Below are 21730 nucleotides of genomic sequence, written 5' to 3'. Positions count from 1 at the left end.
CAAAACAGCTCATATATTAATGTTGTAGAGCTTACAAAATATACCCATACATTTAAATTATTTTGTCATACTTGAACATCTGGAGTGCCATTAGAAGTTGTGTGTTGGTGACTAATTGAGCTCTCTCTCTTTCCCCTTTTATCCTTTTTTTATTCCTTTGCTCTGCTTTCTTTATCTTGTCCTCCTTCCCCTTAGACTTTTTTCTTCAGCCTCCTCCTCTTTCTTCTTCTGTCTCTGTCTCATTTCTCCTTACTCAAAACTCAGATGTGGCGATCACAGAGCTACTGGAGTGATGGCCCTTAATCTTTTCTGGCTCAGAACATGTCAGGTTCATCTAAATTTGTGCACATTTTAAGTATATGGAATTCTTTGTTAGGTTTATTTTAGTCACATAAAAAGAGTTAGTTTTTTTAGTTTCCAACTTCTAGGGAGAGAGATTTCTCTCATCTTCCCTTTCATACATACACATACACACACACACACACACACACACACATTCTTTCCCCCAAAGAAAACTAGCCTTGCAATATTCACAAGCATCTCTTTGTTTTTCTTGTATTATTTTAATACTCAGTGTCTCTTATGTCCCAAATACAGAATTATGGCTACTTTTTAGAAATGCTTACTTACTTTATATCATTCAGCATTGTACAATCATCTTCAATATTTATTTTCAAATGATAGCAACGATTGAGAATAATAAACCTATTTCTGCCAAAATCTACTTTAGTTGCAAAGCCAAAACATATTTTTGCTCCATATATTTCTGGTTCTTACTCCATTGTACTGAATTAATCTAGTTCATTTCCTTCCATCCCTCTTGTTGCTGTATCATTTTACATTTTCACTTGAGGTCATTTCAGTGTACTGTTTTTATACTGCTTCCCTTTTCCTTTTTGATCTTTGATTTAGATAATGCACATTATTTATACACCTATGCAGAATCCTAGTTTCAAAAGTGCCTTCAAATTTCTTTAAGAGATATGAAAAATGTATATACACATTGCATGTCATCTTTCAGATTTTTGTGACATAGGTGATATGCTTAGAAAGACAGGGTTTTCTGGAAGGGTAAAGATAAGGATGTTGTGTCCTAGTAAATGGGATTTGAATAAAATCGATGCAAACCATTTGACAGATTTGTATGTGTGGATAAGAAATGGTCCTCTACTTGGTCTGTTGATGAGGAGGAATTGGGAAGACGTAAAGTGAGAGCTAAGAATCAAGTTCACATGCCAATGCCCAAACTGTGCTAGGGTATTGCTAACCCTAGGAACAAGGGGGTGGTATAGGACTTCCTTACCAATTTGACAGTCCTTTTCAGGTCCACACCCTTGCAACAAGTGGCACCAAGATTTGCCTGAGGGTAGGGGGACGTCAGATGATTTCGACTTTTATACCTTTGCACTTCCTTTGGTCTGTTATACTAGGCTTAAATTCATTTGGTCTTTCAGGGTTTTTCATAGTGGGCACTGGCTTTTGTAAGTGATCTTTGGCACTCTCAGGGAGAATTCCCTAAGAGAGAGAGAAAGTTCTATGGGATATAGTAAACCATCATTATTTATTGTGTTCTTATTGTTTGGCTTGGGTTTAAAATGCTGATGAAAGTAACACACCAGAAAATAAGAAACTGACCCAAAGAAAAATAGATAAAAAATAGATAAATTAATTCCATCAACCTTGGTACTCTGGAAAACTTCCTCTTGTGGAACACAAATGTAAGTTTAGAGGATAAGAGAGTACTAAAACAGTACAAAATATCATGCTTATACTTACAGCAGATGCCCCAGATTAAGATGGACCCCTAAAAACAGACACTGCTATACAAGTAAAATTAAATTAGTCAAGCAAAGCTCATAGGCCCAGTCAGAAAGCTAGGTGACTACTGAGATACATTAGTCCAAGAATGTTGGGAAATTTCAAGAAGGAAATTTTCTAATTTTAATGGTTCTGTTGCACAGAAGCACCCTAGTCACCATGAAACATGTCTCAAGTTGAAGAGGAAAAACCTAGGTAAGGTTCATATTATGGAAGTTTCACAGTAGGGAATGAAGGGAAGATAACATTATCTGTGAGTGGGATTCTATACTATTTTTGTTGTATATATATATATATATATATATCTGAATGAATAGAAAGAATTGATATATTATAGAATTGATATGTTGTATTTCATGTCCTATAAATGTGAGGATTCTTTTTTTTTTTTTTTTAAGATTTATTTTATTTATACAAGAGCCAGGGTACAGGCCAGATGTGCAGGAGGGTGAGAGGATTCACCAGAGACAGAGTGGGGAACAGGACAGGCAGACTGACGAAATACACTGCTGAGGGGAGCAGCGGACGAGGCAGGAGAGGTCTGCTCGCCATGTGGGTTGCTCTGAGGCCGGCAGGGATGGAACCGGCACTGCAGAGGCTGCGGACAGCTTCAAACCGCTGCACTCAATCACCTGCACCATCAGGGAGGCCCAAATGTGAGGATTCTTCTGATGGAGAAAAGTGACATGAATTTCGCTGGGAGTATCCTCAAATACATGTGTACACGCATGCATGCGCGCACACACACGCACACATAGATCTCTCTCTTTGTTGGACTGAAACAGATTAGATATTTGCATCATTTATCTTTGCCTTCAGCTATGGACTCTGGAGTTAAAATTCTCATTTATCATTTGATATTATTGCATTCATTATTTGTGGATTAAAAAGCCTAATTTATTGGCAGAAAATATACGAAGATATTCTTAAAAATCAACACTTTAACGCTTAAATGAAAATACCTTTTTAATCTTGTCATTGAATACGTGAAAGAAAATGAATATGTGAGGCACAATTAGAAAAAATGAAGTTTTAGATTATTTAGGTTTATTATGGGAGAATTATCTTTCTCCTGGTTTATTGAAATAAAGGTAAGTGTTGCTAAATCAAGGATAAATTGTTTTTTAAAAGCTATAGTATTTAAAATTTTGTCATGTCTAACACTCAAATAAAAGTTAAAAAAAAAAGTTAAAGTGTTCCGATTTTAGATTCTAAGAATGAAGTTTCTGAATAGATAACTGTGGGCTCTGATATGTATATGGGTTTTTCAGACCCTAAGGATGAGGACAAAGGTTATTCTGTGCATAAGACTTATAAAAAGATGAAGGCCTGGGTCGTTCTACACTATACAGTCTACCTAAACAAAATTGCCTCAAACCATTCTCCAATTCCAATTCCATAACTTGTGGAAGTCTTATGTCCTCATCCAAGGTTTAAATCTTTGATGATACTAGTGTCCGCATGTTTTTGTGAATGTGCATTTGTGAGTGTTTCCACTTCACTCCTCTGTCTTCATTTCCTATAATCTTATGTCATCTGTATTTTATATATAATCAATCAAGACATTAAATTTCATAGACATTTTCACAAGAAATTAGTTATACCAGACATTTCATAAATTTCACTTGAATATTTGGAGTGCAGGGTCATAATATGTGCATCTTCCTATTTCTCTCTAACATTATCATACCTCCTTCTCCCTCACTAGCCTTCATCCACATCCCTTGAGAAAATTCTTTTCCTGTTATGAATAGATATTCTTCTCTCTCCACATTCTACTTCCAAAATTGTATACCCCAAGTAAGAAGATCTCAATGGGCAGTAGGAATGGACTTGACTGTGATTATATTAAATTACATAATTTGAACAATTTCATCATTGATTCACAGAAAAATCTCTTTTGTTTAAAAAGTTGTTTTTAAAGTATATTGAACTATTGTTAGTTCATTTTGTGAAAACATTTGCATATATTCCCACCAACTCTGAAAGGTGCCTTTTGAAGTTTGGGAAGTGTTATGAAGTATAGAATAATATTGTAAAACATGTATTTTTTTACCTTTCCGTAAAGATTACTATGACATATAATTTTTGAATAGTTTAATTGGAGTCGGGAAATTTAGATGTTTAACTACTGCCATAATATTTTGAGCTGCTCCATCAAATGTTTTTGGGTGAAAATGACTGATTTGACTTCAAACTATACTACAAATCTATAGTAATAAAAATGGTATGAAATGGAATAAAAATATGCATACATAACAATGAATAGAATTAAGAGACCAGAAATAAACCCACAGAAATATGGGCAATTATTTTATGACAAAGGGGCCAAGAACATTCAATGGACAAAAGAAAGTCTATTCAGCAAATGATATTAGGGAAACTCAGTAACTGCATGTAAAAGAATAAAACTAGACCAATATTTCATACCACACATACAAATTAGCTCATAATGGATTCAATACTTAGATGTAAGAACAGAAGTACACAGAAGAAAATATAGTCAACACACTCTATGACATTAGTTTGATGAATGCTTTTTGGAACTTGATTACAATAAGGGAAAAATGCAAATGTTAAGTGGGATGACATTAAACTAAAAATTTCTGCAGAGTAGAAGTAACTTGTTAAAATGAAAAGACACTCTATTTTATGGGAGAAAATATTTGCACACCATATATATGTTAAGGGAGTAATAGAGAAGATCTACAAAGAACTCATATAGCTCAACATCAGCTACAGCAAAAACCCAATCAATAAAGAGGCAAAAGATCTAAATAAACAATTCTTCAAAGAAGACACACAGATGGTCTACAGGCACATGAAAAAGTCTTCATCTTTACTATAATCAGGGAAACAAACTCAAAAACACAATCAGATACAATTTCAGTTGAGAATGGCCATAACAAAGACTAGAAACAACAAGTTTTGGTGAGGGTGTGGAGAACATGGAAAACTTGTACACCATTGATAAGAATGTAGACTAATCTAGCCCCTACGGAAAACAATACGGAGGTTCCTCAAAATATGATACAACAGTTCCACTCCTAGGCATTTACTCAAAGAATTCAAAAATACTAATTTAAAGGGATATAAACACTCCTATATTCATTGCAGCACTATTTACAATAGCCAGGTTATGGAAACAAAGTAAGTGCCAAAATAAGGTAAGTGGAATAAGAAGATGTGGGGTGTGTGTGTGTGTGTGTTTGTGTATAATGGAATACTACTCAGCTATAAAATAAACATGATATCTCCCCATTTATAACAATGGGGTAGAGTTGGAGGAGGTGATCCTATATGCGATAAGGTGATCCTATATGCGATAAGTCAGAAGGAGAAAGACAAATACCTGATGGTCTTACTAGTATGTGGAGTATAGAGAAACAAAAGGGAAAGATAAAACCAAATCAAAAGATATTCCTACAAATTTGACTTTGGAGTTGAGGCTACTGTAAGTGGTAGCAGAGGAGCAAATTGTGGTGGAGCACAATGGACTATAGTGGAGGACTATGGGTGTCTTAGAGGTGGATATGGTATAGCAACATACATCTGAAGAGGCTGAAGGGGCATGACTCTATACTTCTGAATCTTATACAGTGTTATAAAACAGTGTTACTTTGGGGGAAAAAAACATAATTAAAGAAGATCCTGGGAGGCATGTGGCAAGCAAGCCACTGGATCACTGACTGCTCAGAGCTGACCACAGAGAAAACACTGACGTCAATGTGAGGGAAAAGATGATATTCTGAAAGTGGGAATAAATCCTCATGCAAAGATTGAGACAAATACAGTAACTGATTTATTTTCCTTTTTCTGAGGCTATGCTAAAGATATTACAGCAAGAAACATTATTAATAACAAAAAATAACTTATCAACAAGAAAATCATTTTGAGAGTTTGTCAAATACAGTCTTAAACATAATTCCTGCAGAAGAGCCACACTGAGAAAACTAGACTTTTTTGAAATTGAAGTATTCTGATATCCAATTTGAGCAATTTTTGGCCCAATTGGGTCATTCTCTCTCACTCTTGCTTTCTACCTCTCACGCCATATATTATGGAAGAGTTTATGTAATATTGGAAATATTTATGATTATTTTGGTTAATATTTAACTTGTTCTTTAAAAAGAAGCAAGTCCTTTATTTGCTGAGTGCAATATCTCACTTATATGACAACCTAAAATGGTAAGAATGGTTCAAATTCAGTATTATTTTGACTAAAATAATTAAAAAATAAAACATTCTATTATGGAACCTAAAAAATATTTCCATCCAGGTTTTAGATGAAGCTAATATATATATATACATAAGCATTGCTGTTTACAAATTATTGCTTCTATGAGATTCTATCAAAGTATTTTGTTAATCAGAAAGTATTTCTTGAGTGTTCAGAATGGATTTGATACATGATTAGATAATAGAAACAAAATCAGAAAAAGTATTTGATGTGGTTCTGATCTTCTGGGAATAATAGTCACAAGAAAATGTGTGTCATATAATTTCTAAAAAGTAAAATGTTGCTAGACAACATAATACTTAATAATGCACAGCAATTTCCAGGATTACTGTTAGAAACTATAAGTGCTATAGGAATTCAATTAATGCTAGAACATTTAGACAAATTATTGTGGATTAAGTGGATGGAGAATTGGGCCTCAAAAAAAAGGAGGGGAGTAAGCAGAAGAGGCGTATTGAGAGAAAGGGTAGATTAGGAGTAATTTACCTTATTTTTCACTTAAAAATAATTAATTGCTTATCTATGCAGTTATGTTTCCTGAAAAGCCCCTTAACTTGTATATTATTAGAAAAATTGAAAAATGAATAGATTTTTAAATTTAATATGCAATAGATTTCTTTAATAGGTTATTTTATCAGAGTATCAATTATGTATAATTACTAATGTATTGAGATTTGTTTTAACCAATGTTAAAAGTGAAGCCATCTGTCAAACAATTTTGTATATATTTCTTTTATTTCTTAAAAATTTTAAACTGCATGCATTCTCAACCTTTATTTCTAATTCCAACTATATTTTGTTATAAGTATCCTTACAATAAAATGAAATTAATAGAAATGCAGCCTATGGATTATAAAAATTCAAGCACTTGTTATTAATGAATATCTCTAGGGACTATTTGCAGTGCAACTAAACTTTAAAGCATTTATTTCCTGCCACACTTCATTTAGCTTGCAGTGCTAATACATGGCTAGATAAAAAGTACTGCAAGATTACTATGGAAAATAAAGAAGGGTATAATATTTTTCACACATTCAAGGTGGAGAAAGGAGAGATCCTGATTCTTACTTGCAGTGTTTTCTTGCTATGTTGACAGTCAAGCTGACTGAAGGTGACTTATTCCCCACTATCCTTGAAAGTAACTATTTTTGACTATAACAGTTGAGAATGTGAGTGTATTACTGGACTATTTAGCAGGGAAAACTCCCACAAATAGAAAAGCTATGAGGAGAAATAAATGGAAGTTTTACAGTTCTTACTTCACATTTCTCTAAAATTAGAGTTAGAATAAATTGTAGTGTATTTACCTTTGATTAAGGGAGGGTTACTTTCCTTTTACAAAATAGATTTTATTTTAAAGGAAAGTTTAGATTTAAAATAAAATTGAGAAGTACAGAGAGGTTGCATATATTCTACTTACAGTTTCACCAAATATTAACAATTTACTTTAACAGGCTACAAATGTGACACCTAATGACCCAATATTGGCCATATTGTTAAGTGAAGCCCATAATTATTCAGACTCCATTAGTTTCCACCTAGGATTCTTTTTCTGTTCCAGGCTACTACCCAGGGCACTAGAGTAGATTTAGTTGTCACAATTACAGTATATTTAGACTCTTTTTGGCTATGAAGTTTCCTCTTTATTTGCTATATATATATAACACTATATTAGTTTTATTAATGTTTAATATGTTTGTGCTTTCTGTTTGCTGTACTTAATCTTTGTTTCATTTTTGTCTTCCCTTTTTTCTGTATTCTCCAATTTGAATTGCACATTTTATATGATTCCATTTTACCTCCACTAGGAATATCAATTGTACATTTTAAGAGTATGTTAGTCATTGCTGTAGCATTTGATGCTTACAATTATTTTAAGTCCATGTTCAAATAATACTGTATCTTTCCTGGGCAATACAAATACTTTTTAACAGAATATTGCCAATTCTACTCCTCTACATCCTTTATAAAATTAGTGACTGAAGGTGACTTATTCCCCACTATCCTTGAAAGTAACTATTTTTGACTGTAACAGTTGAGAATGTGACTGTATTGCTGGACTATTTAGCAGGGAAAATTCCCACAAATAGGAAATTCATTTCACTTAAGCATATGCTATTATCACCCAATATATTGTTTCTACTCTGTTAAACAAATGCTTATATTTTAGACATGTAAAAAGAAGAAAAACTGAAAAAAATATACTTTACTATCTTTATTCCTTCCCTAAGTATCTTTTTTATGTTAATATGAGTTTTTGTCATTTTTTTCTCTTCTAAAGAAATGTTCTTAGCACATCTTGCCTAGCCAATACAGGATTGGAAATTTTTCTTGGTTCCTCATCATGAGAACTTGGTAGATTCCTAAAGGCAAAGCCCACACACATCTGGTTGCCCCTAATTAATGTGGCTTGTAATAGTTCTCACTCTCAAATGGTTCTCACTCTCACACTCAATCTCAAGCAATTTGTCACATTTTCCATTTAAGTATTCCTACCGCTTTATGGTTTCCTCTTCAAGTAAGAAGATCTCATCACTTCACCCGTTTCTCCAGATTTCAGAGTGGTTGGCTGCCTTGCAACCTGAGTTCTTTGACAAGTCTAAGAATTGTTTGGTTTTCAGTTTGTCCAGATTTTCAATTTGGAAAGAGTTGGAAGAGTCGCCGCTAGGACTTCTAAGCTTTTTACATGTCAGTTAAAACTGGAAGTCCCTTGTTTCACTATTTATTTTTTTTTCTTTTATGTGTACTGTAGTTTAAAAAAAAAACTATGGTGTTGCACACATGTATGTGCAAGGCAAAATATTTATTAAGTAAATCAACTAAAGTATCAGTATCAGATTTTCTTAGAAAATATGAATTTTATTGGAATTTACTTTTCAGTTAAAAAATACTCAGAATTTGATTCATTCAAAATGCCATGGCTAATAAAGATGTAAATAAATTAGTGGGAATTTATAGCTATATTGCTAAATAGACCTTGTTATATTTGTTGTTTAGCATAACATTACCAGGAAACTGAATGAGCAGTTCCTTCCCCCCTTCAAGAAGTTATTAGCTCTCCCTTTCAGGGATCTAAGAGGACTTTGTTTATACCTTTATTATTGCACTCAAATCAATCTACTGTAATTATCCATTTGTGTATGTCTCCCCTATGAGAATAAGTTCTTTGAAGGCATGGTTTGTATGTCCTATTTATTTTTGTATTTCCAGCACTTAGCATATTTCCTGGCCCATCTTAAGTACTCAAGAAATGTCTCTTAATTGATTGAATGAATAAATTAATGAATTGAAAAATGTTTCCATATCATCATACTGTGAGAGTGATTGTTTGGGTAAATTTCATGCAAAATTCTAATATGTTTGTATTGTTTTGGTTTGTCTAATTTGAAAGTTGTCTACTGAAATGTTGGTATGATTAATACTGTTTCTTACTTTAACACAGCCATGTCCAGACTATCAAAATGTTTATTATTTCTCTAAGACATAAAACACATACTTTTAGGAAAAGACATTTTAGGAAAGACATCAGATGCCTGATTAATTTTATGAATGCTAACATTATTGGCTGGTGTTAGTATAACTGTGACTTCTTTTTCAGTAGCACTTTTTTTTTTTTTTAAATCACTGTAGTAGTATTAAACCTGTCTGTATTTTCTGAATGGGAAAATAGCAGAAATATTAAAGAAAAATTCTTTGCTTCCCTCACAATTGAGGTATCATGGAGGGCATAGGATATCAAGCAGAGGACTGGGATCAGCAAGAGATTCCAGTTGCCCACAAGAGGAACTTCACTCATTATCTCTTGCTATAGGATAGTACTTTTTCAGATACTTGATATTGTTCACATTTGATATGAACAAATTTATCTTTCAATAGCAAATTTTGTTAAAATTTTATAAGATTGATGGATGATAGCTTTAATGCTAATTTGCAAATACAAAATAATGGTCATAGAAAGAGGATTTCAAAAAACTTTGCTTATTTTTGAATTAATGTTATTAATACTTCGGTGTATTAACATTCCCATGCACATGTTCCTTCACTTGGAATCTCACCTTATCCAGAAAAATGTTTGGTGAAGACAATGTTCTGTCCAAGGGGACTGCCTTAACAAATTGCCACAAATTCAATGACTTAAAGTATTTTGTTACAGTTGTGGGAACAAGGCACTTGAAATCAAGATGTAGGCAGGGTCACATTCTCTTGAAGATACTAGAAGATTGTTCTTTGCCTTTTCCTGATGTTTGATGAGTACTGATATTCTTTGACTTGAAAATGTATCACTCTTATCTCTGCTTCCATGGTTGTATGTGTATTTCCCTACTCAAATTTCCTTCTTCTTATAAGAATACCAAACATATCAGTGCTAGGGACTACTCTAATCCAGTATGATCTTATCTTAGCTTGATTATATCTGCAAAGACCCTAGTTTCACATTCACATAAATTCATATTCACAGTTTCAGGTGAACATGAACTTGGGGGACACAACATTCAACTTAGTACAGGAAGTTAGATACATCCAGTATTTAATGACACTGGGAAAGATTGGTAGCTTGATAGAAACTTTTAGAAGTAAGTACTATTTCCTCAAAGGACAAATCCATGTAACCAGAGTGAATATGATTTCACAGTTATTTCAACAATCTGGTTTACTTTGCTTCAAACACCAAAACACTTGAGAATATGGCCTGAATTCTTTCTCTTGAACATCAGTGTCAAAGTTCATCTTACCACTTCTTTTTTTTTTTTTTTCCCAGATTCTCAGTGCCATCCCAGGCTCAATTTGATAGACAGACACTTTCTTTAGATATGCTAATGAATTCTTTCAGGTGCCTTATGATTTTCCACTGTTGGAATACTGACTCTGTTTTGTCTCTTTGCTGGAATCATTTTTTTTTTAATTTCTCTTGGTAGGATGGGTATCAGTAGAGTTGTTGGCTATCATATTCAGCTACTAACTACCATAATCACACAAAAGTAACAAAATATTATAGCACCCATTGAGAACTTATGCCTACAGAACATCTTACATTTAAGTACAAGTGTTTCAACATGAAATAATAACAAACAAAATAAGCTAACAAGTATTATTTACCCATTTTACATTTGGAAATAAATAAACTAACTAATTTAAATAAGATTGCTGGCTAGTGAGGGTATACAATCAGATTTGTCTCTATAACTGTGACATTGTTCTACCTTCGTGCTTATAACCACAATGAAACTAGAAACCAGTAGTACATATACTAGCATGATAACTGAGAATCTCTTTACTACTTTTTCTGATTCTTAACATATTATTTTGAAAAGATTATATATGTTTACCTCAAAAATCACTTGTACATTGCAGCTTATTTGATGACACTTTTCCTAGAGAATATTTTCTTGAACTATGTATTTTTAACCATCGCTGGGAAACATAGATCTGTAAACTTCCAATCAGTATTACCCTATTTTTCTCATTCTATATTCTTGCCATAACTTCTTCACAGTCAATATTTTTGGTTACTAAAATACTGTGTTGCATTCATATTCAATAAGCCTTCATATTCAACTCCAGTGACTAAGCCTACACATAGAATGAGAAGTTAGTAAGTGGTGAGAACTGAGTTTTATTAAACACTGTCCTGCTCTAAAAGTCTAAGGATTAATACAGTAAAAACAGGTGTTATAAAGAACCCACTTATGTTATCTGCAGAGGGTAACATGGTAATGAATCAATGGATGTAGATATATCCATTAACCAATTGCTTCAATTAGTTTGCTGATGAACTGACTCACCCCTATTAAGGCACAGTATCCTGAGTAGCGCAGGTGTTGGCATTGGAAGGGTTGGTGCAGGTGCCGGCTTTTACTAGTGTTAGCTTTGGAAAAACCTGAACCTCCTGCAAAAAAAAAGAGCACACGAATTAGAGTTGGGGTACTGTTTAGGCAGGAGGGTATATTAATTTCCTAGTGCAATTGTAGAAAAAAAATCACAAGCTGTGTGGCTAAAAACAGTTGTTCTCTCACTGTTCTGGAGGCCAGATGTCTATAGTCAACAGATTTGCATTCTGTATGGCAGATCCTTTCTCTATTCTTAACCAAAGTCTCTTGGAGAGAATTCTTCCTTGCCTTTCAGCTTCTGGTGGGTCTAGGAATTTCTTAGCTTTAATGACTTCATAGCTTCAGTCTCTGTCTCCATTTTTTAAATGACACTCTCTTTTGCTCTCAATGTGTCTCTCTTTGTGTGTCTCATAAGGACACTTGTCATTGAATTTTGGAGTTCACAGATATTATCTCATCATATATCTTTAATTTAGCTATTATATTGGCAAAGACATTTTATTTCAAATAAGGTGACATTTCTAGGTTCTAGGGATTAGGACATGGATATAACTTTTCAGAGGTCAAGGAGAAAGTGTAAGGGTAACACATTTCACTTTATTTTTTTCCTAAGGCCAACTATGATTCAATAACTATGAAATATTCAGACAAAATGGAAAAATTATGATTTGAACTAATCAAATTGGCTTATCAGTGCAATCCTTGGGGCTTTCAATTGTGTGAGAAGAAATATGAACAATGTAAGATTTGCTAGGAAAGAAAATTAGTATTTAAAGAATAGATTATCAGTATCATCTGCTAATATAGCATCTACATAATACTATATGCTCATTTTGCCCCTTTTTTCATAAAAATATATACAGGAACATACTTTTTGTATAGATCCAATTTCACGTTGTAGGGGCAGGAAGGGCCACAATGCAGGTTTTCTGATCCAGCAGACCGGGTAAAGAAGGAGTCCTAGAGAGTCCTTGGTGGGTTTTGCAGGCTTTTTATTTAGATTTACCAGGCATATGGCAGGCAGGGGTGCTGGGGGGCCGGGAGGCTGGCAGGCCTCCCAGCCCCCAGCAAATCCTCAGTCTGTCTGGGCTCTCTGGCCTTCTCTCTGCTTTTCTTCTCTCGGCTTCTTTGCTCCTGTCTCAGCTTCTACTGGCATCCCCGTGACACCATCCTTAAAAGCCCAGACTTAGCCCAGGTGAATCCCATCTACCTAGGCCCACACCCTACTCCAGGTGCCCGCCATCAGGCATGCATTCAGGACCACAGGGTTCCGTCATCTATCCTAATGGCGGGAGGGCAGAAAAGCCTGATACTTTTTTCCTTACCCTACACACATGCACTTGTCATGATTTTTGAAACAACCAACACTATCATAAACTTGTGGAACATAATTAATTTTTCAGTATATCTCTGCAGTATACACAAAGACTTGTTTTCTTTCATTTGTTTAAGTTTTGCTGAATGTTATAAAGTATCGTTAGGTTTCTGATGTCACCTTTTATTTCCCTTATAATATTAGGTTATGTAGTTTCATGCCCCTGGGAGTTAGTGGTCAATTAATATTTCTCATATGAATCAATATTGAGAAATAAGAAACTGTGACTCAGGCTCACTTGGGTTGTTCATGGTAAAAATGCTTCTGGATTATTTCAGTCTGTAGTGGCAGGAGGACATGGAGCAGGATCTCTATGATTCGAGCAGATGGGGTGAAGGAGGAGAGTCCTGGAGCCTTCAGTGGCTTTTGCAGGTTTTTATTGGGATTTTACTGGTACACAGCAGGCAGGGATGCTGAGGGCCCAGGAGGCTGGCAGGCCTCCCAGCCCCCAGCAAGTCTTATCTCTGTTTGGGCTCTTCAGCGTTCCTGGTGGTCTCTGCTTCTCTTTCGCTCTCTGCTTCTCTCATGGTTCTTTTTCTGCTGTGGCTCTGCTTCTACTGGTGTTCCCGTGACACCACCCTTATAAGTGCAGTCTTAGCCCAGGTGAATCCCAGGTACATATGCCCACACCCTACCCCAGGTTCCCACCATCAGGCATGCATTCAGGACTGCAGGGATCCATCATCCATCCTAATGGCAGGAGGGCAGAAAAGCCTGATACTTTTTTCACTTACCCTACACAGTCCTACTCTATTGCTCTGATGTTAAATGACACAGTGAGTGTAACATTATTATATTATCAAAGTGTTTAAGTGCAGTAACAATTAGTGAATTACAAAACAGTAATTAATAATTTATTTTGAGATGTGGCAGATAATAATAAACCTAACAAATATGTATTGATTCCTGTTCCAAACAATGCATCATGTTAGAATCCCTGAAAGGAATGGTGCTGGGAACACTGGGTCGCTACATACAAAAGAATGAAGCTTGACTACTACCTCACACCATGCACAAAAACCAACTCAAAATGGATTAAAGAACTAGACATAAGACCTGAAACCATAAAATACATAGAAGGAAATATAAGCGAAACACTACGTGATATGCACATCAAAGATGTCTTTACAGACACATCACCCAAAGCAGTGATAGTGAAGGCAAAGATCAACAGCTACAGCAAATTAAAGAGCTTCTGCACAGCAAAAGAGACAATAACAAAAACAAAGAGAAACCCCACTGACTGGGAGAACATTTTTGCACAAAACACTAATGATAAAGGACTGATCACAAAAATCTACAGAGAGCTGATGAGACTCAACAACAACAAAGAAAATAATCCAGTCATAAAATGGGCAGAAAGAGCTAAAAAGAAACTTCTCTAAAGAGGAAATGCAAATGGCCAACAGGCATATGAAAAAATGTTCGACATCATTTGTAATCAGGGAAATGCAAATCAAAACTACAATGAGATACCATCTGACACCAGTGAGAATGGCACATATTAAAAAAAACTAGCAACAACAAATGTTGGCGAGAATGTGGAGAAAAAGGAACTCCCCTGCACTGTTGGTGGGAGTGCAAACTGGTCCAACCACTATGGAGAGCTGTGTGCAGATTTCTTGACCTACTAAAGATAGAGCTTCCATATGATCCAGCAATTCCACTCCTAGGTATTTACCAAAAGGACACAGAAACATCAATTCCAAAGAGCACCTGCACCCCTATGTTTATAGCAGCACTATTTACAATAGCTAAGCTTTGGAAACAACCCAAATGCCCAAAAATAGATGACTGGATCAAGAAGATGTGGTACATATACACCATGGAATATTACTCAGCATTCAAAAAAGATAAACACATGCAATTTGCAGCAGCATGGATGGTGCTGGAAGGGATCATGCTCAGCGAAAATAAGCCAGAAAGAAAAAGAAAAATACTGGATGGTCTCACTCATAGCAGGAATCTAGAAAACTTAAATGAGGGACCAGGAAAATGAATAACTATAAGAAAGAAAATATCAAAATCAACAAACAACTACGAACCAGAGACACTCTATGGGAGGGGAGGGATTGCAGTCAAAATAAGGGGGTTGCAATTGTATGGGGAATATAAAAATAAAATGTATAAAAAAAAAAAAAGAATCCCTGAAAGGGGAAATGGTGAAAAGAAACCAGAGTTTGTGTGGTGGCTGATTGTAAAGGCGGTTCCTAATGATTCACATTGTGTAACCCCTCCCACATATTTTGTGTGAATGACCGAATGTGTTAGAAGTGACGATATTGTGGGTTTTTTTGTTTGTTTGTTTTGCTGTTGTTTAGGCTAGGAAAGACTGTGGCTTCAGTTGTTGTTAAGCCTCTCTCTCTCTCTCTCTCTCTCTCTCTCTCTCTCTCTCTCTCTCTCTCTCTCTCTCTCTCTCTCTCTCTCTCTCTCGCCTCTGGTCTGTCCCTTCTTCCCTTTCCCCTTTTTCCCCACCTCCAGCTTCCCCATCTTTCCCTAAATGAAACCAGTGGCTTTGCCATGATTGCCAACAAATGGTGAAGAATTGAGACCTTAACCAGGGAGGAAGTAAGGTAAATGTACCCTTCAGCCCGGGTAATGCCTGCAGAGGACTAGATACCTAACTGACAGCAGCGCTGAAAACCGCGCGAGACATACTGAGCTAGGTCGCTCGCCCAGCTGAAACCGTAGTGGTTGCTGGGTCCTCAAACAGTGGGTGAGATAAATCTTTCAAACTGCTAAGTTTGGGGATAACTTGTTAGGCAGCAATAAATAAGTAATAGAGTTTTCAAATTAAAGGAAAGACAGTTTTGAATGGGTAATACATACTCACATAACAAGATAACTACCTCTAGCAGCAGAAACACTAGGTTCTAAGTGAGTGGCATGCAAAATAAGTCCAGTGGAGAGAAATATGATGTTCAGCTTTATTGGTAGGGAAGGCTTTGTAAAGAGGAAAGAATTGAGCCAGGTAAGATTTGCATAGATCTTCTAAAATGTGTGCATAAATCAATGCACACCAGATAGATGTGATTTTTATGTATGCCTTGTGGAAACCAGTCTCATTACTTTATTGTTGAAGCACAGTAATCTATGCAATCTTTCATGAATTCCCCCAGGTAATTAGTTTCCTGGAATATTGCTGGGTGGCATATTCAACTTTTCCTACTTTGCAGCACTCTGGGAAATATGTGAATTATAGGACATATAGTTCTGCCAGAAAGTTATGCTAACAGGTTTAATTTACAGAAAATATATAACATATATAGTACCACATTAAGAATGTAGATTGCAAATAGACACTGAGAACTCCACAGGGAGTGCAGGCAGCCTCACCTATTGGATTTTCTTTTTGCGCTTAAGGCAGCCTCCCTTTTCTTGCATGGAGACAGGAGGTTTTCAAGTTCGGTGTTCCTGGCTTTTCTGGAGTGTTAACTGCCCGTGTAGATTCTTGGAAGAGGCTGAAATTTCCCTTTTAACTTTTCTTGAGTTGAAACGCCACCCTTTTTTATATACTGAGCCAATAATGCTGGTTTTGTCAAATAGGTAACATCAGTCTGTGATCTCCCACATCCTGGACAGCCTGCTCAGCTCCAACTGTAGCCTGTCTAGCAAACCTTGTACTCAGACCTGAGGGTCCTATGGCTGGAAAATCATTAGGCGCTTCTAACCTTCTCTGTGGTTTAGAGAGAAGACAGGTGTGGGGCAGGTGAGGTGTAGTATTAATCCTTACCTTTGGATATACCAATCCAGATTTTAATTCTCTACGCCCCTGTCTCTTTTGGTCAGAAGATTAATGTGGGAACCAAGCAGATCCTGTAGGAGCCACTCTTCATCTAGTGGGAAGTTTTCTGACTTGTGAAATATTGATACGTTGTATTGGGTTCATAGGTAAAAGTCATCTTATGTTAGGTGGAAACTAGGAGAAAATTTCAGGACTCACTAACAAAACCCTGTATAGATGAGTTTCTCTAAGTTATATTTAGAATAACTGAAGTATGCGTTAAGTGTATGTACTACATCATTATTATTATTTTTAAAGATTTATTTTATGTGTTTATGCATATAAGAACTGGGGTGTAGGCCAGAGGTGCAGGGGTGAGAAGAATCACCAGAGACAGAGTGGGGAGCAGAACAGGTGAAGCTACTGAAATACACTGCTGAGGGACAGCAGTGGGTGGGACATCTGCTGTGCCATGTGGAATCGCTCCCTTGCTGGGGTTCAATCTCATGCCGCAGTCTCTGGTGCCATGCCTGGCGATAGTTTGATAGCACTGAGATTTAACCCCTATGCCACTAGGGAGGCCTCAGTACTACATAATTAATATGGGCACCTAAAGTAGATATTTAAAGTAAATCCTGCAAAACTGAGGAATATTTTCTTTGTCCATTTTCATTTTTCTGATTTATTGAATTCTTCAATTTTGATAGTGAAAGTGTATAGTAAACATGGAGGTCCGCCCCTCACTGATGTTTAGTTCATCAGTGACTCATCTTATGAGTCTCTATAGCCTGTTGCTTCTCCCTACCTGTGCTGCTGTTTAAGAGAAATAGGAGAGAGGGAAAAAAGAGAGAGGAACAGATAAATCCAGAAAGTGAGAGCAAGAGAGTCTTTAAAATATATGAAAGAAAAAAAAAAAACATTGATGGGAAGATTGGGTGACATTTAAAATAGATGTCTATGAAACAATACAATACTCCACAAACCAAGATCCCTCAGAATTCAAAGAGATAATTGAGTAAATGCTTTCTCACTCTCATAGTCACTGCGCTATTTACAGGTAACTGTTAAGAATTAATCAGTGCCATCAGTGGTTTTGGAAAAAATTAGAGGCATGTTTGATATACTGAAAAATCTTTTTCCCTCTGTAGAGTTTTCCCAATGTCACCATTCAAAGGCGGGGGCAAAAAGCAGCATCTTGTTACAGTCAGAAAGGAAGGCTCTTCGTCTTTTCTTTTCAGCTTCATACCCAAGCTCTTAAAACCTTTAATCCCACTTTTCCATTCCATGATATATGGCATTTCATTTCTATTGCTCAGGGAATTTCACAGGAATTAACTACCTAGCAAAGGAAAAAATACTAACTGGATACTGTAGCATAAAATTTTCTGTTTAGCAAAAAAACTAGTTGGCTTCTCTATTTGTGTGGTTGTCTTGCACTTGGCTCACTGCTTTGTGGCTGGAGTTTGTCATCCTGGCTCCTCGCCAGGGCACTCATTACCTCTATTAGGCATCCTGTGTACATCCTGGGAACGGCTAATGCCCCGGCTTCTTTGTGTGCCTTTGTCCTTAAGGCAGCACTTGGTATGGAATAATTTATAGGAGGTGAAGAGAGAGAAAATCTTCCCACATCCTTCAAAAATGAAATTAGTATACTGTGGGAGAAAAAAACTTGATACTGTTCTAATATGTGTTCTTGACAATTGGTCTTTTCTTTTCATGAAAGATATTTTAGAAGTGCTTTGAATCTGCCATCCATTTTCCGTTTCTTATTTGCTAGTCTTTTATTTCTTTCATCTAGATACTCCCTTTCCCACAGCTTTCCTCCTTCCACATCACTACATCCTCTTTTTTTCAGAGACAGCTCCTTTTCAAGATTCCCATATATATCTATCCATAAATATATATATATATATATATATATATAATATATGATATATGTATTTTATTTTAACAGGATTTTGTCAAGAAATTTAAGCTCCAGATTAGACATGGCTCATTATTACAATCAAAAGAGATGCCACTGGATTAAATGCTCTATTTTTTCAAACATGGGATAGGATTCTCCCAGGATGATTAGGACATGCACAGTGATAGTTTCTGTTTATGTGTACCTATCAGATTTCATGCCATTGCAATGACTAAATTAGGTCTTCTGCATGCAAAAACACAAGCTTCGTTTTTAATGTCATGTCAACCAGAAAGGCCAAATGCTATTTCAGATCACTTAAATAGCTTAATAAATAGATATCGGAACACATTACATAAAATTCTTCCTATCCAGTAACCTCGTCTTTGTCAAAGAGGTCAAAAAAGATTTCAGTCTTATAAATGTCCCTAAATGTGACAGGAAATAAGAAAAGCATGCCCATGCCCTTAGATTGTTAAGATGTTCTGTTATTGGTTGAAGCCTTTTATATGTTATTTTTGCTCAAGATTCAATTAAGGTCTTTACATACACCTTTACTATTTTCTGACATGGCTAGATAATTAACATATTTTCTGATTAATCTATTGCAGCTGAGAGCAATATGGGAAAAGATGTGTATTACGTATTTTGAATTTTCACAGTTTGGGTTTCACAATTGATAATCTTTGCTGAGGTTTCTATAAAAAACATGAAACTTCTGCTTAATTCCTTGTAACTTTGCATAGCTGCCACTAAATATAAGCAAAATAAAAATAAAATAGAAAACTAGTATTCATCTGACTTTTTAAATCCATTTTCTGAAAGGCTGGGACCACTTTTCTCATATTTTGTTCTACAGTTCATTTTGGACAATGAATAAATATAGGAAGTAAATGATCGATAATTGAATGCAGTTCTATTTCCCTCTGTTTATTTGCCTTCGAAAGGCAAGATGAATTTATTGGCCACATTGTTTATAACCTGCTAAACACAAAGAGGAGATGCAGAATAATTGTTTCTTTTTGTTTGGCCTTCCTCCTTGAGGACTATAGCCTCTTATCTGGATGATGAACTGATAATTTTAAGCTTCTGTTTTTAGCTCTGCTCTTTCATGCTCCTTCAATAATTCATAATGTAAACCAAACTCTGAAATAGTTGAGTTAGGAAAGATTTGTATGTGAGTGTCTGTATCACGGGCATTTTCTTTGCTCTATATCATGTGCATATTTCCCTATGAGAAATTGGGAGGACAGCTTGCTTTATGTGCTTCTGAAAGCCTGGCATTGTGAGCTTCTTTTGTACATAATAACTGCAGGTGCTTTCTGGCGCAGAAATGATCCTGTGATCTGATAGCTGTTTTTCACATTCTGTGATCATGGCCAGTTCACAGAATACAACAAAGGTGGAAGATTGTTGTCTTCCCCTGGGTTGCCTAAAGTTACAGTGCTGATCTTTTGACCCTTAATTTCAGCAAGTTTGATTGCTCAAGGAACCCCAGTGTGCATATTTGGAGCTGGTGTGGCATTTTGCTGTTGAGTTGATTGTCAGTATCCTAACATGCTCATGAAAAAGGGAGATAGAGTTTTTTTTTTATTTAATTGTCTTGCATTTTACAGAGTTAAATGCAACCAGTGTCACAAATAAACTGTCTTGCCGAGAGTAGTGCAATATTTTAGAGCCTGTGCTACATTTCAGCAAGCGATTACTATGATTAGAGTGTCACTGCTTTTCTTCTTTGTGAAGTATAATGCTGCCCACCCTGAGGCTGCAGGGTCACAAAGGAAATGTAGTCAGTCATCATTGGAATGAAACTACTACATGAATTCTGATTTTTCAAAATTGAAATTATTTTAATAAGGGATTTTAAATAAGTAATGCAACATGCTATTAAAAATTGCTAATCTTGCTTCATTACTAATCTTATGCCACATTAAAATGAATTGGTTTTACTAAGTATTTTAATTGTTTCCCCTTTTGATTTTCATTTCCTTACTCATCATCAGCATCTCTCATCAGTCAAAGTTTAAAATATTCCCTGTCCTTGTTCATCCTGTGAAAATTGATCAGGTATTTAAACCATGAATTATTTTCTCCGTAATAACCAGACTTGATTCTACTTGCAAATCGTTTAATTTAAGACCCATGTTAATTTTTGCCTTGCTAAATACTGCCTTGTACTCAATTACTGCTTTGTTTCTCAAAAGGTGACTTGGTTTTGATAGGAGTTAAATGCCTTTTAGCCACTAGAGGGAAACATACTAATCTTCTATGAGCAATGCTGTGTCTTCAAATGGCAAATATCTTTCTGAAGCTGCAGGTTCCTCAGTTTGTTTTGTGTTGATCATTTCCTTGTGAATATTGACAACATTCTAATAAGAAATCACCAAAGGGTACATATTGATCAAAAAAATTTAGTGAAGATAATTTCCTTTTTATTGAATAATTTGGGACTTGTTCTTGGCTGTAGTAAATTTATTTTTGAAGTGAATAAATATCCCAGGTCACCGAGGACAGTATGCCAGCATTTTTTGCACCTTTAATCTGGACAGTAATGTTCTTTAAATGTTGGTATACTGTACTCATACAAAACATATTGAGTGAGCAAGCATTTAAATGAATGTTGCTTCATCATTACAGGGAGTATATATCTTTGAGACAAATCAGATTCTGTTTGCATGAGAGAGACATGATGCTTGAAGCATTCTATACATTGTTCTCATTATTGTACTGATCCACATATACTTTATTGAATTCACTGTTTTTTCAAATGATTTGCATTTATTTTATTATTTATGCTCAGTTGTATTGATATGAAACAAGTTGTAGCAATAGTGCAGTT

The sequence above is a fragment of the Talpa occidentalis genome, unplaced genomic scaffold, assembly GCF_014898055.3.
Source record: "Talpa occidentalis isolate TD23 unplaced genomic scaffold, MPIMG_talOcc4v2.1 talOcc4.2, whole genome shotgun sequence".
Taxonomy (NCBI): Eukaryota; Metazoa; Chordata; class Mammalia; order Eulipotyphla; family Talpidae; genus Talpa; species Talpa occidentalis.
This window is presented reverse-complemented; position numbering follows the sequence as displayed.